The 13,411-nt window shown below is 43.4% G+C and overlaps 1 protein-coding gene across 4 annotated transcripts in view; it reads right to left on the minus strand.

The window, feature by feature from the left end:
- The window catches only part of RAI1 (retinoic acid induced 1), a 633,938-nt gene that overhangs the window by 233,169 nt on the left and 387,358 nt on the right, over nt 1-13,411 (minus strand). The window contains exon 1 of one of the 4 annotated variants that reach the window (XM_086940848.1): nt 5,687-5,820. The exons of the other annotated variants lie outside the window; for them this stretch is intronic. The gene's annotated coding sequence lies outside the window, so the exon portion shown is untranslated. Of the gene's footprint in view, nt 1-5,686; nt 5,821-13,411 lie in introns of those variants that run through there. 4 annotated transcript variants of the gene reach the window in all.

Here is a 13,411-nt window from a genome sequence, read left to right on the forward strand (position 1 = left end):
CTCCACCTGTAACTAGGACTGCTATACTCAGCACTCTATCTTTGTTGCCATGGCAACGTGATATAACCTGCTGAATATCAGAAGGATCTGCTCTTAGCCACAGTGCAAGGCTCCCTAAGACGCGGTCAGTGTACTCTCCAAACTACTGCAACAGCCTCATTCCTAGACTCCAACATCCCTCCTCCCGGCTCTTGGAGAAAGTCTTGAACTTGACAGCTCCCACCCCCTCCTGGACTGCCACAGAGCTCCTCACACCTGGATAAAGTGCATGCATCCATAGTTCTGCCCACCTCTGAGATATCAGAAAAACTCTCCTGCCTCACCCCGAATTACTACTGCATCCAGTCCATAGTCCAACTCCACCTTACCATGGCTAAACCTTCCTGCACTAAGATCAGTTAGAAATTATCCTCAGCGCCATCTCCTCCCCACGGATGGCTCCTCCATGGGATCTGGAAGTGGTCCCCTGCAGGAACGCTGCAACGCCAGGGAGGCTCGTCATGACCAACACTTCAGCTCTACTGCTTAAACTGCCGATTCCTCTTCCCTGTTCCAGATTTTGCAAAAGTTCTACGAATGTTTTATAGGTACGCTTTTTGCTGAAAGATAGCTCCAGAGTAAAATAAGTAAAAGTACACAACTTATCGCACTCTGTTCCTCCTTCTGTACGGTTCAGAATTCTCAAAACGTTGCCATAGTCTGCAAAAAAGAACTATTTTATGCTTTCACTTCTTTCTTTCCCATAGAAGCAAGTTTTGATTCAATTTCTTGCAATCTGAAGACCTCGTGTGATTATCTGTGGCGGTGCTCAAAGGCTGCTGCCTGAATGAAGTGTTACTGGTGAAACACTACCATGCTAAAGAATCAGAAAAATGCATAAATGATTTTATCCACATTTTGCTGATGTTGAATGTCCCTGCCGGTCACCGGGTGTAATCCCAGAAAGAAATGCACAAGAATATCAAGCAAGCCCTTCCTGCCTCCTAAAATGCCAATCAGCTGGACTAATTTGACCAGCTTGTCACCACATTGGACTTTTTACTGTAAAAAAAGCACTACTAGACCTCTCCAACTACAAACATGGCACGCTACACAAAATTAGTAATGTTATGCAACAGAGAGACGAGTTTTATTTTCAAAACCTATAAATGACAGAAATTCTTCAATCCCGTGATAGCGGATTTTTAATCATTAGAACAATTGGACATGAATATTTACTATCGAAGTTAAAAAAAAACATGCCTGTGACTATATTATAACCCATCTTCTGTGGGGTGTTAACAACTGCTTATCGCCCTTCTCCCTCAATAGACACTTTTGGTTTGGCCAGTGCTTATTTTGAGTTGGTGGTTGCAGGTGGGGCCGCCTGGCACTCATTTTTGGGGACTGCAAGTTATTTTTCCTCAACAGGCTTTGAATCAAAGCTGGAGAGAGAATCATACAAAAGGGGGGGGGGGGCGAAGGAGGAGGTGTAAGATGGAGAAATTGTGACAAAATGAGGAAAGCAGGGACGGAAAAGAACCTGCAAGAGTGATATAAAGAGATGGTGATTGTCTGGTCATGAATTAAAGAGGCATGAGGTGGAATCAAAGCTGCTCTGCCTTCGTGCGGCACCCCAACCTTTGCTAGCGCCAGCTGCAGGCTTCTGATCAAAACTTTGGGCACTGGCACCCCTATTCTTTTCCCCCTCCATATGCCCTCATCCATTATTCCCTTGTTGCATCTCTTTCTCATGCAAGCCAGGTCAATTAAGGTTTTCCATCAGATTCTGCTGGTCAGTTATTCCCATCCTAGCATGGGAGGATGGATTCAGTATAAAAGTAGCAAAATGTCCATGCAATGAACTCTTACTGAGCTCTCTACCCAATCACAATCCTTCATAATCCTCTGTGAATGAAGCTAAAGCCCAAATAAACATCACAGTGCACTCAGCCTACGGCTGAGCTAAAGCATCGACCACAGTAAATGGACAAGGCCATTAACATGGCTACAGTCAGTTTTCAGAAAGGACCAGCTCTCCTCAGCAGGCCTCTGTAAATGTATTTCGAATCAGTAACAACAGAGGAACGCAGCGCAAGTGTGGGACGGGCAGGATCCATACCAGATGGAAAGGAAATAAGACAAATGTACATGCTGTGGATCGAAATGTAAATAATTTATAAAGTTAACAGTTATCCTGAAAATTTGGCAAGCGTCTGGATATATGTTGTACAACTCTGATCTAGAACAAATATTCCTCTTTTCTCGTGTTAAGCGCATTGTGTCTCGACTCTGCTACACCGACACTGGACATGCTGGACTGGCTGCTATTGGCTAAGTGTGTGAGTATATGATCTTCACATCATAACATTTAGAGTAATGGCCTTGTTTTTACGCACCATAAAGGCCAAGTATTATCTCCAGCTATATCCTCGAGATCAACTAGTAGCCGACTTCTAAAGTCCCTAGAATCTTTTAAGTCCCAATCGCTAGGCATACAGGCGTGCACACCCATCTGAGGTCTTTGGAAGTCAGTTCAACCAAAGGTAAAGAACAATTTGGTAAACAGATGAAGACCTGGCTCTTCCCCAGGTAAATGTTGTTGCTCTGCCACGACTCTGCAGCTACAGGTAAGGCAGAACTTTCCATGGAAGCATTTTCGCCTTTTTACACCAATTGGAAAAGAAGTACAGCTACACATTAGCATCTCTATACATGCTAAATTACGCGCTGCAGGTATAAGTGAATAAAATGCTGCTGAGCCCCAATGGAAAAGTAATATTATTTGTTTAATACATCATTCTACTCTCCATGTACACCAAATATAGTGTGGATAAAAACACTGCCTTAAGCTTAATTTCAAATTTCATTATGAAGAGTTTATTTTGAGAATTTAATTAAAAAAAAAAAATACCCGATTTCCACATAAATGGCTGTTTTAATTATATCTCTTATGCCACTAGTGAACGACTACATAAACCACACCTACTGTACAAAATACAAGCAACTATTTGTTATGGTTCTGTAACATATTCAATGGCTACTTGTGGCGTGATGATAAAGCTCAAGGCCGAGAGGTTTCTAAATGTCACTAGAGCTCAGAGATGGCATTAATAACACCTGTGGGAAGGGGACCTGCTGTCTCCATTCCACCTCCAAGAAGTCAGAGGGACATTGCCTATTGCTCCGAAAACTAGTGCCCTTCTGGTTTTACAATTCATCCCTATAAGTATTAAACAAATGAAATAACTGTGTAATTGGTGTCAATGTCTTTGAACTCTATATCGTGATAGGACATAAATTGCATTGGTGCAATACTATGTGGGGTTGAAGCCCTTACCCAAATGGTTAGAATGCTTCACCTTGTGGGGTGTATGGATGAAAGAGTGTAGCGCCTTTGTTTCAGACAAAGTGGGAAGTGTGTTTGTGCCAAGCATGATTGACAAGGGAGGTGCTCCCCTGGGAATCAGCAGTTGATGGTGTGATGGGTGTGGGAGATATATGTGCAGGTTCAAATTGTGCAGCTCTGAAGGTTCTAGGACTTATGCCTTTTCACCAAATTCCTTTCAAACCTGGATGCTACAGAAGGATGCCCACTTGAATTAGGCAAGGTGCGGAAGGCTAAGCCTGGTAGAAGAGAAAGGTAGGTTGTAGATTTGCATGGATGACTTGAAAAACATATCTAAGGTATGAATAGGGTAGATGCAGTGAGGTTCAGAAGTGGTCGAAATCTGCAAGGATGTACTAGTGTAACCGGCCTCTATTTCACCAGCCAGTATGGAAATTTCAGGCACTAGGAGTTGTTACCCACCAAGTTCATGAAGATGCCTGTCTTCTGGGTAGCTTCTTTTCATTGTATGTATGTGGTATTTGTATTAAGAAAAACCTAGCCAAAATTGCAGAGCAGTGCTGTCCTGGGTGAAAGGCAAGCATACGATCAGCGAGATGTCAATGATCAATATATTGTTACTGTGCTGTGATGTGTTGTTTGCTAAACAGTTGTGTCTTCATATCTTTCCTAACTAATGTGGCCATCTCGGTTCGCACAAAGATACTTGGCCAAGTTCAAGAGAACCTGGAGGGGAGGGCGGGGGGGGGGGAGGGGGGGGTGCACGGCACTGGTCACTTGAGCAAAATCTTGGGATCGATGAAGCTGTAGAACCCAATCCCGAAAACAAACAATGTGATTTGAGAACTCCAGCTGGGCTAATGCACAGAAATTACAAACCAAGGTCTACATGACCAGAAAATTATATAAATCGTATTGAATATTGCAACATATATTGTTTAACAGATAACATATGATGTCAAGAGCACGTCTACCCTCTTTTTCTTACACAAGGCACAATAATCACCTTACGAGTAGCGGTGGGCGAGCCACTGAAAGCTCAAGCCAAGCCGGCGCTTGAAGCCTGGCTCTGGCTTAGTTCGAGGGCCTTTTGGAACCTCGAGCCCATAAAGAGACGAGTTTTATGTTGTTTCTGCCTGCTGTGCTTCTTCTGCCCAGGTTGTGGCGTTACAGTCAGAGCTGCAGACTGAGAAACTGGGGAACAGGGTTTGAGTCTCGGCGTCAGCTCAACATCCTGTGATTCTGGGCAAATCATTTAATCGGCCTGTGCTATAAACAATGCACATGTCCTTGTGTAATGTAACTGAGGCTCCTGTAAAGCACTCTGCCTTGGGTCAAGATCACACTATAAATGTAAATACAAAGCCTTAACATAAGGGGAGACAGATAGCCACCCATTAGCTGGCTTCCTCGCTTAAATTGGGTGATCTTAGGCAAACATATTATGTCACCAAAAAAAACTCCTTGTTCTTCATTATCACACATGAAAGCACTTTCAAATATGTGAGCTCAGACTAGCAGATGTACAAAACGATCACTTTTAAGAAATGAGTCAAAGTGCCACACGTTAAAGAAATACACTTTTTTTTTTGTAACTTTGAAGCATTATCCTATTGCGTTATGTTTGTTGTATGATGTACATAGCAAAATATTTCAGGGCTCGGCTTGTGTGTAGGCTCTAACATCCAAGCCAGTCACTTGGCTCGGCTCTCCCTGTTAATTTGTTCCTTCAATTAGGAGGTCACATGGCCCTCAAGAATGACTAAATCAGTATTTCCAGTGTCGCAGCGTTTCTGCGCATGCGCACTCCCAGGTAGTCGCTTCCTCCAACCTCTGGGCTGTTTCCGGGCCTAGTAGGCGCGCTCCAGGACGTCACGGGTCCCTGCGAGGGGTTGCGTGAGGCGCGCGCCAGGGCGAGGGGAAGGCTCGGTGCACGCAGGACTCTCGACTGATTTTCCGAGGTCCCCGCTGGGATAAGTTGCAGGACTAGCGCGGCTTCATCATCATTCTGCTCACCGGAGGAGAAGGCAGCTGCCTGATTGAGGGTGGGAATTGATTGCTGAGAGGTCTGGTACTCGCTTGCCTGCCTCCTGCTGCTTCTGCATGAATAAGAAATACGAGCAGACCAAAGGGATTCCCCCCCCCCTGTTTCGGGAGCCTTTCACCATTAAAGAAATTGTTTCCTCTGCATTATTCGGAAAATCATAAACTTTGACTAGAATCCGACCAACTTTGGAGATTCATTATATTCATTGGGGTCAACAGTACGTGTTTAACACTATAAAGAATAGAGGACTGAGGAAAATAAACCTTCAGTTCACCTGGGATAATCATTGAAAAATTCATTTAACGTCCTACCTGTATTTCGAGATCTAGTATCCCATAGATTTTGTAAAAATGATGTATAGGACCACACACACTATTCAGCCTTGAATTGGGGCATTTCTGCTTCACTTCAAGGCACTATCGAGTACCACGGGTCAAAGGGATCAGCATGAGCTGCAGTGGTTTGCTTGTAACCTGCAGATAAAAAAAAACAGCTCAGGTTTTTATCTTTTTAATTTCAACCACTGAGTCCTGTAAGTATCCTCTGTTCAAATAACCAAATGACAATCCAGTGGGGCATGTTCAGATTTCTTTTCTGAAACTTCAGTGTTCAAGTAGAGGCGAGACGGTGGCCTGGCAGGAGCTGAAACGTGTCACACCGGAGAAACAGACTTTTACAGGCTGTAGCCTGGACAGGCAATGCTCAAAAATATCATTCCATAAGCATGTGAGCCGCCATCACACCAGGTAGCACATGCACTTAAAAAAGGCCTGTTTAAGAGGACACTTATGAACCAGAAATTCACATTTCGCAAAACCCAAATGCTGATGGCCCAGAGATCCTGTGGCAAATCAGGCAGGGTTTTGGATCTTCTGTAGGCCTAGAGACATCAAAACGTGCGCTGCTGCCCTCAATGGGCAAATGCTGCAATGGCTTCACCGAAACAGCTTTGGGCATGGTCTTGAGCACTGAGGGTGTATTCTATGTCACAGAAGATTCGATGAGTTATAACACCAAGCCTTCAGCCCAGAAGCCTAAGCACCTGTGCAAATAACCCCCATGCCTCATTCAGTTCGCTTTTTTTAAGCCCCCTGTTTCTGTGGTCCACAGGTACATTAAGCAGGGACTTTCAATGGATGTTTGATTATTGCTAAGAACCTCAAGAGCCCCCACTGATGTTGTAGTCTGTGGAGGAGACCTTTGCCTGCCTCCTAAAGGCTACACATGACTATCCCTGGAACAAACATTTTTGGGGGTGAGTTTTATATAGCGCAAACTAGACCGGAAGTTATCAGAGCGCTTAGGATGTGGACCAGTTGCGTTACAGACGGACACATACATTTTTTTGGGCACTGGGAGACTACATGATTTGCCCTGAATCACAGGATGTTGTCTGTCCCTTCCGAGATGCGAACCCGGTGCCCCAGCATCGAGGTCGACCACTCTAGCAGTTAGGCCACAGAGCATGAGAACTGTCACTTCTCGATTCCTCTCACCTTCTCATAGACCTTCTTCCCCCTTCTGTTCCCTCCAGCTCGCCCCTTCCCTCTTCTGCTCCCTAGCTTCCTGACAGACACCTACGCTCAGATACCCCCAAAACACTATTGCCATGTCTGGTGAAATGCTGTTTTTTTGGAAAGTCCATTCCACCCACACGTCCAGCCATTATTCCCTTTATCTTGTCCCCTCCTTTCTCTCTCTTTGTGCCCTTTTCCCGTCACTCATGTCTTGCCCTCAGCATTTGGAGGCAAACGTAGCCTTTTATGGAGGGCCTCACAAATAATGAACATAACATGGTGTATCTTTGAGAAATGCCTGCCTTAGATTGTTGGGACTTTTCAAGGCTGCCTGTGATTTTAAAACAACCCAAGCTGCTGGGCACTGGACAATCACTGTTCCTCCTGAGACAAGAGATACTGTGAAGTCCTATGGCTGACTCACTCAGATAAAAAAACAGCATTTCTGCAATGCAATAGGTCTCACTTTTACGCGAGTTTGAGCTATTGCCATTGTAAATGACAATGGCTTTTATTTATGTTTTGGTTTTTAAAACATAAATAAAAGGCATTGTCATTTACAATGTCAATAGCTTAAACTCTCGCAAATGCGAGATCACTTGCATTCCAAATTCTTGAAGGTATCACTGAGTTGCCCCCTTCTGTCTCCCATGGCCCCTGAACAGCTCCCCATTTGCTAAAAGTTAAATAATTAAGCCGGTAGTCACAACTGCGCAGAGACCCTCATCCCCCCCTGCAGTAAGAGAAACTCATCTAAGCAAATAGTGCTTACAGACTAAAGAAGACATCTCATGTAACAGCCGAAGTAAAAGGGCCAGTCCTCATGGGAGGTTACAAATGAAGACGAGATGGTACTAAGGAGGGACTAACAAGCCTATTAACAAATCAGATGCCAGCATTTAAGAAGGACAATGACACAAGCCAATGACAAATATGGGCGCAGAGTGGGCGGGGTTTCATGTACATACTTCCATACAGCACAGCTCGCAGAGCAGCGAATGCGCTGCCCAGGCTCAACCTAAAAAAAACACATACACACCGCAAAGTTGCCACTAAGCCCTACACAACAAAAAACATCATTACACACAGACCAGAACAAGAGATATTTGACCGTATTGAATGACCAGAGAGAAAGACCAAAACTATGCAGAAAGACACCACAGCCGAAACTGCCTCAAGGTCAGACGTACGACACAAGTAGGCAACAGAAATGCTGATAATAGAACAACGTTCACTGATTCACTGCGGAAGTAATATTTACTTCAAAATCTTTCAACAAACGTCAGTCAGTTTTGGATCCTTCTGACTCAAATTCTTTTTAAATGCAACTATTTTAGCCGACAGACACTCAAAGGTCCTTAAAAATGGCCAAAGCAACATGAAGGCCACTCCCACACAACAGTGTAACTGCAGGCATGGCTGTCAGTAAAGTATTAACAAAGAAGAGTCTGTTTTATGAGAAGAGGACAAGGGTCTTGTTCATACTGCAGTTGTGCAGAAATCTCAAGTTTCCCACGTCCGTGAGAGAGTAGCTGACAGAGTCCCAGTTTTGTCTCTGCGTTTTGATTTTTGCAGTCTGAACTTAAGATGCCATACACAGAACTACATGTAACAGAACACGGAGATATCACAATGGAAAGGATGAGCTACTCGTGCATGTGGAACTGGAAGATTTAGGAGATGTTTGTGTACAAGTCATTGATGTAAAAAAATAAATGCTTTCTTTCAGGATTTTTTATTTTATTTTGATCTGCTCGATTTTTTTTCTTTTTTTCTTATATGGCTTTTTTAAAGGAGAACTACTGGCGTTTTGTGGCATGTAGAAGAAACTCACTTTTCATGAAATACTGTTGGAAGGGCAACTATCAGTTCAGGTGAAACAGGGCTTCCCGTTAAGTAGTGGCTACTAATGTATGTATGGATTAAACTTGTTTCTCAAACTGGAGCCTTTAATAGGTTTGATATTATTCTGTAGCAAGCGCCACTGCTATGTCAAATCAGGAAGTCCGGCCTTGTGAAAACCGGAAGTCCAACATGAGGACTTCCTTAAAACGCAGCAGGTTTTTGAAAGGAGCATTTTCCTTTTTTAGGTGTTTACGGCGACTGCTAACGCGAGTGATTCCGTCAGGATACACATTTTGCTCTCTTGTTTTTTTCTCTCTCACATTTTGTTATCTGGATTAGGCTAGAAGTGTAGTATTGGTATTTCCCAGGGTACAGTAGCTCCTCAGAACTTGGAATAAGGGCAAACTTGTGTTTGGGGGGCTCAGAGATTCTGGAGAGAGAACAGCCTGGTTGCTGCTGATAACAACCATTCATAATCAATTCATAGGACATGGAGATAGTAACATGCCAGCCAGAGGTAGTGAACTGTCAAAAACTGAAATCTGCAAGTAGTTCGAAACCTATTCGGCCTGGAATTATAGGTATCACGATTGTCCGACATGCACCGCTGATGAATTTAAACCTAATATTTTAAACATGCTGGCCACAGATAGCTATTCCTCTCTACCCAGATTACATCTTCCACCAATGGTAAGGTCACAGAGGCAGTCAGGAAGACTTGCAACTCCACTAATTACATGTAGAGACAGAGCTTAGGGCCATCGAAACATAAGATGCGGCAAGATGCATGTAGGATGCGACTCGGCCTGCCGATTGAGGCGAGCTCCACCATGTTGTAGGTGGTCTATAGCCAGGGCAACTAGAAGTAGGTGATTCGGTGGCTGTGGCGGTCTCTGGATACGTATGTATTTGCTGTTCCTGAAGCATAATCCGTCTGCTGAATAATTTACAGGCTTCAACTCGAAAGGATCAAACATTACTTTGGAAAGTGATACACATGTCACACAATGGCAGCCTTTTGCAAAGGCTCAAAGTTCACCTTTTTGTTGTTAAAGTGTTACATCCTGATAAGAAATTCCAGAAGACTTGGATAGGTTACAGATGATAAGTTTATTCTTCTTAGATGGTTAGATAGGTTTTCCAGTATATATGTAATCAAAGCCCCACCAGGAGCATCCTCTCTGCTGCTCAGCCCAGGATCCAACTGACAGTCCACTCACAGCATACCTGAACAGCAGAGGCAGAGAAACAGGGAAGATGTAAGGTTAAAACCTTAGATATAACATAAAGTTATACTGAGGAGGGTTTGCCCAGACAGCATGCATGTGTGTAAAAGTATTCAAACAATAGTGCGTCTGCAGATGCAGCAGCACACCACATAATTAGCAGTTTCTTGCCACATTATTCAACCCAGATGCATAGTTTGGGTCATTACTCCTGCAAAATTCCAGCAGCATTGCCTATGGCAGCACCACTAAGGGGTGGCCGTAAAACACTCCTAGTGCACTAGAAGCCAGTGTGATTACTGTGCCCGATCCCTAGAGAGCAGCACCTCTTACACTGGTCTGACACTGTGGCCTGCCTGGGAGGTACAAAACAAACCGACACCTACAAGCACCTATGGTGTCCAGCGGCCTCCGCGCATAATTAGAAAATCACAAAGGCAGTACCGAGTAGAACATAGCAAGCCTGTTTATTCATATGAGATGGTGTGAGATTTTGTTGACACTGTTGCCTGTGTGCATGCCTGTCTCGTTTTTTTTTTAAGTGTAACCATTTTTAAAATGCGGGTTCCAAGAATATATATGTCAAAATTAATAAACATCTAAATAGAGTTTGGAGAAAAAAATGGCGGAAATGCAGTTTCTCGTTTTACTGGCTTTGGAACGGAGCAAACTTTATATAACTGGAAAGCTAAAGATTCAGCCTTTTTTGCTTCAAATATCAGGATGCTCTGACCCAAATCTTAGTGTGGGTATGTGTGCCCATGAGTGCCAAATTTTTTTTAGACTTTCTATGCCCATTACCAATAAGATAGAATTTGATAACCGCTTTCCTCCCCCAATTGGGCACCCAGAGTGAATTAAGGGAGAGTCTTAGGCAGCAGCCATGTTGGGAACAGGCACAGGACTCTAGAGGAGCCATTTTCTCGAAATGATTGTTGTTCGGTAGAGCAATGTCACTTGGCAGGGGAGACTGCCAGGGGGCAAAACAATGTAATTCATTCCTGTGCAGGAGGTAATCAATGCATCGATTTTCATTGAAGAAGATTACACGATGCCAGCATTCTTCACGAGGAGGTCTGGAAGTAGCAAGAAAAACAGTAATTTGACTTGTCACATGCAGGTACTCCTGTACTTTCTTCATCAACCAAACAGCACTGCAATGTGTCTCTTATGTATGCAAGCTGAACCTAAATCCTAAAGCACAGAACTGAAATATAATAATAAATATTAACTTTTAATGTAGCGCTTGATATCTGCCATCACAAAGTGTTGCAAATGACAGATGTTAGTTACTATTACTCTACTCAGTTTACCAATGTCTGAAGGATGCAAAGAGGATGCACCTTCAAAAAAGAAGCGAAAATGTTTCTCATGAACAAATTGTCATCCTAAACCTTTAACTCCTAGAAGCCTACTTGCCTTTGCTTGTATTCAAACAACAATGTCTACCTCACCTATATTGTATTATATGCGAATCCCGATTGTATGTACAACTTGTGATAATTATGTCCTGCAAAGCGCCCTGATATCCCCATGGGCTTTGTCTGCGCTTTGCATCTGCTTTTAATCAAATAGCAATGTCCACCTCATTTGTATTGTGATCTATGCGATTCACGATTGTACGTATACCTTGTGATAATCAGGTATTGTAAAGCGCTCTGATACCCCCCCGTGGGTCACTTCCGCGCTACATAAAACTTTATAAATAAATAAATAAATAAAGCTGGCCTTCCTGGGATTTTAACTCATGGTTTGAGAGTCGAAGCACACGTCAGCCTAGTTTGAGCCATCAATGAGAGGCTTAGTTTCACAAAGGAATGTTGCCCAGTTCCATGTCCTCAGAACACCATGGTTCCTGTATTTATATTTTTCATTTAAGGGCTGATGTTCAAAGGTATTTTGCGGTCCAAACGCTTATAATTTGAGAAATCAAAGGTTTTATGAGCAGAAAACTTCATTGTGCAGATCAGAAAAGCCCCTTTTGCAAGTGAGAAAAGTCTTTCTGATCCATCAAAGGGCTTTTGCAACACATTTTAAATCGCACTTTGCATGGTCATGAAAGGGGGTCTCGTCCTCCTATTTTAAAGTCACAGTGGGGTGTATTAATGGTGTATCACGGTGATTGCACTCTGAAACCACTGATCACATGACACTCAGATTGTGTGGTAACTGATTTGGAAAGGGGGCTTTCCCTGAGGGACTGCTTTGCTTTTGAGAATTGTATGGGTGGCCTGGTAGAGAACATCCTCGTCCTGGGGACCACTGCATGCTCCCACCATATCTTTCCTTGTATGGATTTATTTATTTAAGGAGTTTTATATAGCGCTGGCCAGACTCGTGGGTCTCGGAGTACTTTACATCAGTGCATGAACATTACAATTCATGTTTTAAAAGGTTTCTGTGTCCCACACTGCAGCCACATTGCGGCGCTATGGACACAGGGCTGGAGGTGTGTTGTTCCTGGCAGGCTTTCCTTCGTTTTCGGGCAGGCATTTGCAAGGGGCTGCAAAATGCCTCATTCATATGCATGAGGTATGCGCTATGTGCAGAAAGATGCAGTAAAACAAGTAGCACTGTATATGGCCAGATTGAGAGACAGCTAGTCGTGTATGTAAGCAGAATGATGCGGTAAGACATGAAACATTGTATGTCCACAGAACGACGCAATAAAACAATTAGCATGATAGATGCCCAGAAAGCAGGTAGCATTGGATATGTGTGATATGACAGTGCGAAAAGTAGTATCAAATACGAGCAGAATGATGCAGTAAAAAACTGTGTATGGGCAGAATGACCCAGTAATGCAAGCAGTATTGTATATGTATAGAATGAGGCAGTACGGTATGTATTGTATTGTAATTGCATTTATAAAGCGCTTACTACCCATGTCGAGGCACACGCTACTCCAGAACCCATAAAGGATGAGTGGTAAATTAGTATAGTAAAATATGAAATAAATGGTGGCTATGTTAGTCAGTTATTTGGATTGTGAAGGATAGCGGAGGGGAAAAAGGTTTGCATTTATATAGCGCTTGTTATCCCTGATGGGGTGTTGAGGCGTCTTTTTGGTGAGTAGCACACTACTCCAGAACCCATAAATGTGTGCAATGACTCAGTAAGTCGAGAAAAATAGTATGTGTGCAGAAGTATGCAGCAAGGCATGGGATGACTGTAATCCAGTCAGATCTCAGAACACCTCCCCTTACGCTCATGTCTACACAGAACCATAAGATAGATCCCTGGGCACCATGCATGGTGACCATCAGTGGACTGTATTTTAATTGTATTGTATTGTAATTGCATTTATATAGCGCTTACTACCCCTGACGAGGCGTCAAAGCGCTTTTTCGGCGATTCGCACGCCACCCCGGGACCCATAGAGGATTAGTTTTGAATTAGTATAGTAAAACATGCAAAAATTTTAAGTGGTGGATAGGTTAGTCAGGTA

The sequence above is a fragment of the Lissotriton vulgaris genome, chromosome 10, assembly GCF_964263255.1.
Source record: "Lissotriton vulgaris chromosome 10, aLisVul1.2, whole genome shotgun sequence".
In the NCBI taxonomy this organism is placed as follows: Eukaryota; Metazoa; Chordata; class Amphibia; order Caudata; family Salamandridae; genus Lissotriton; species Lissotriton vulgaris.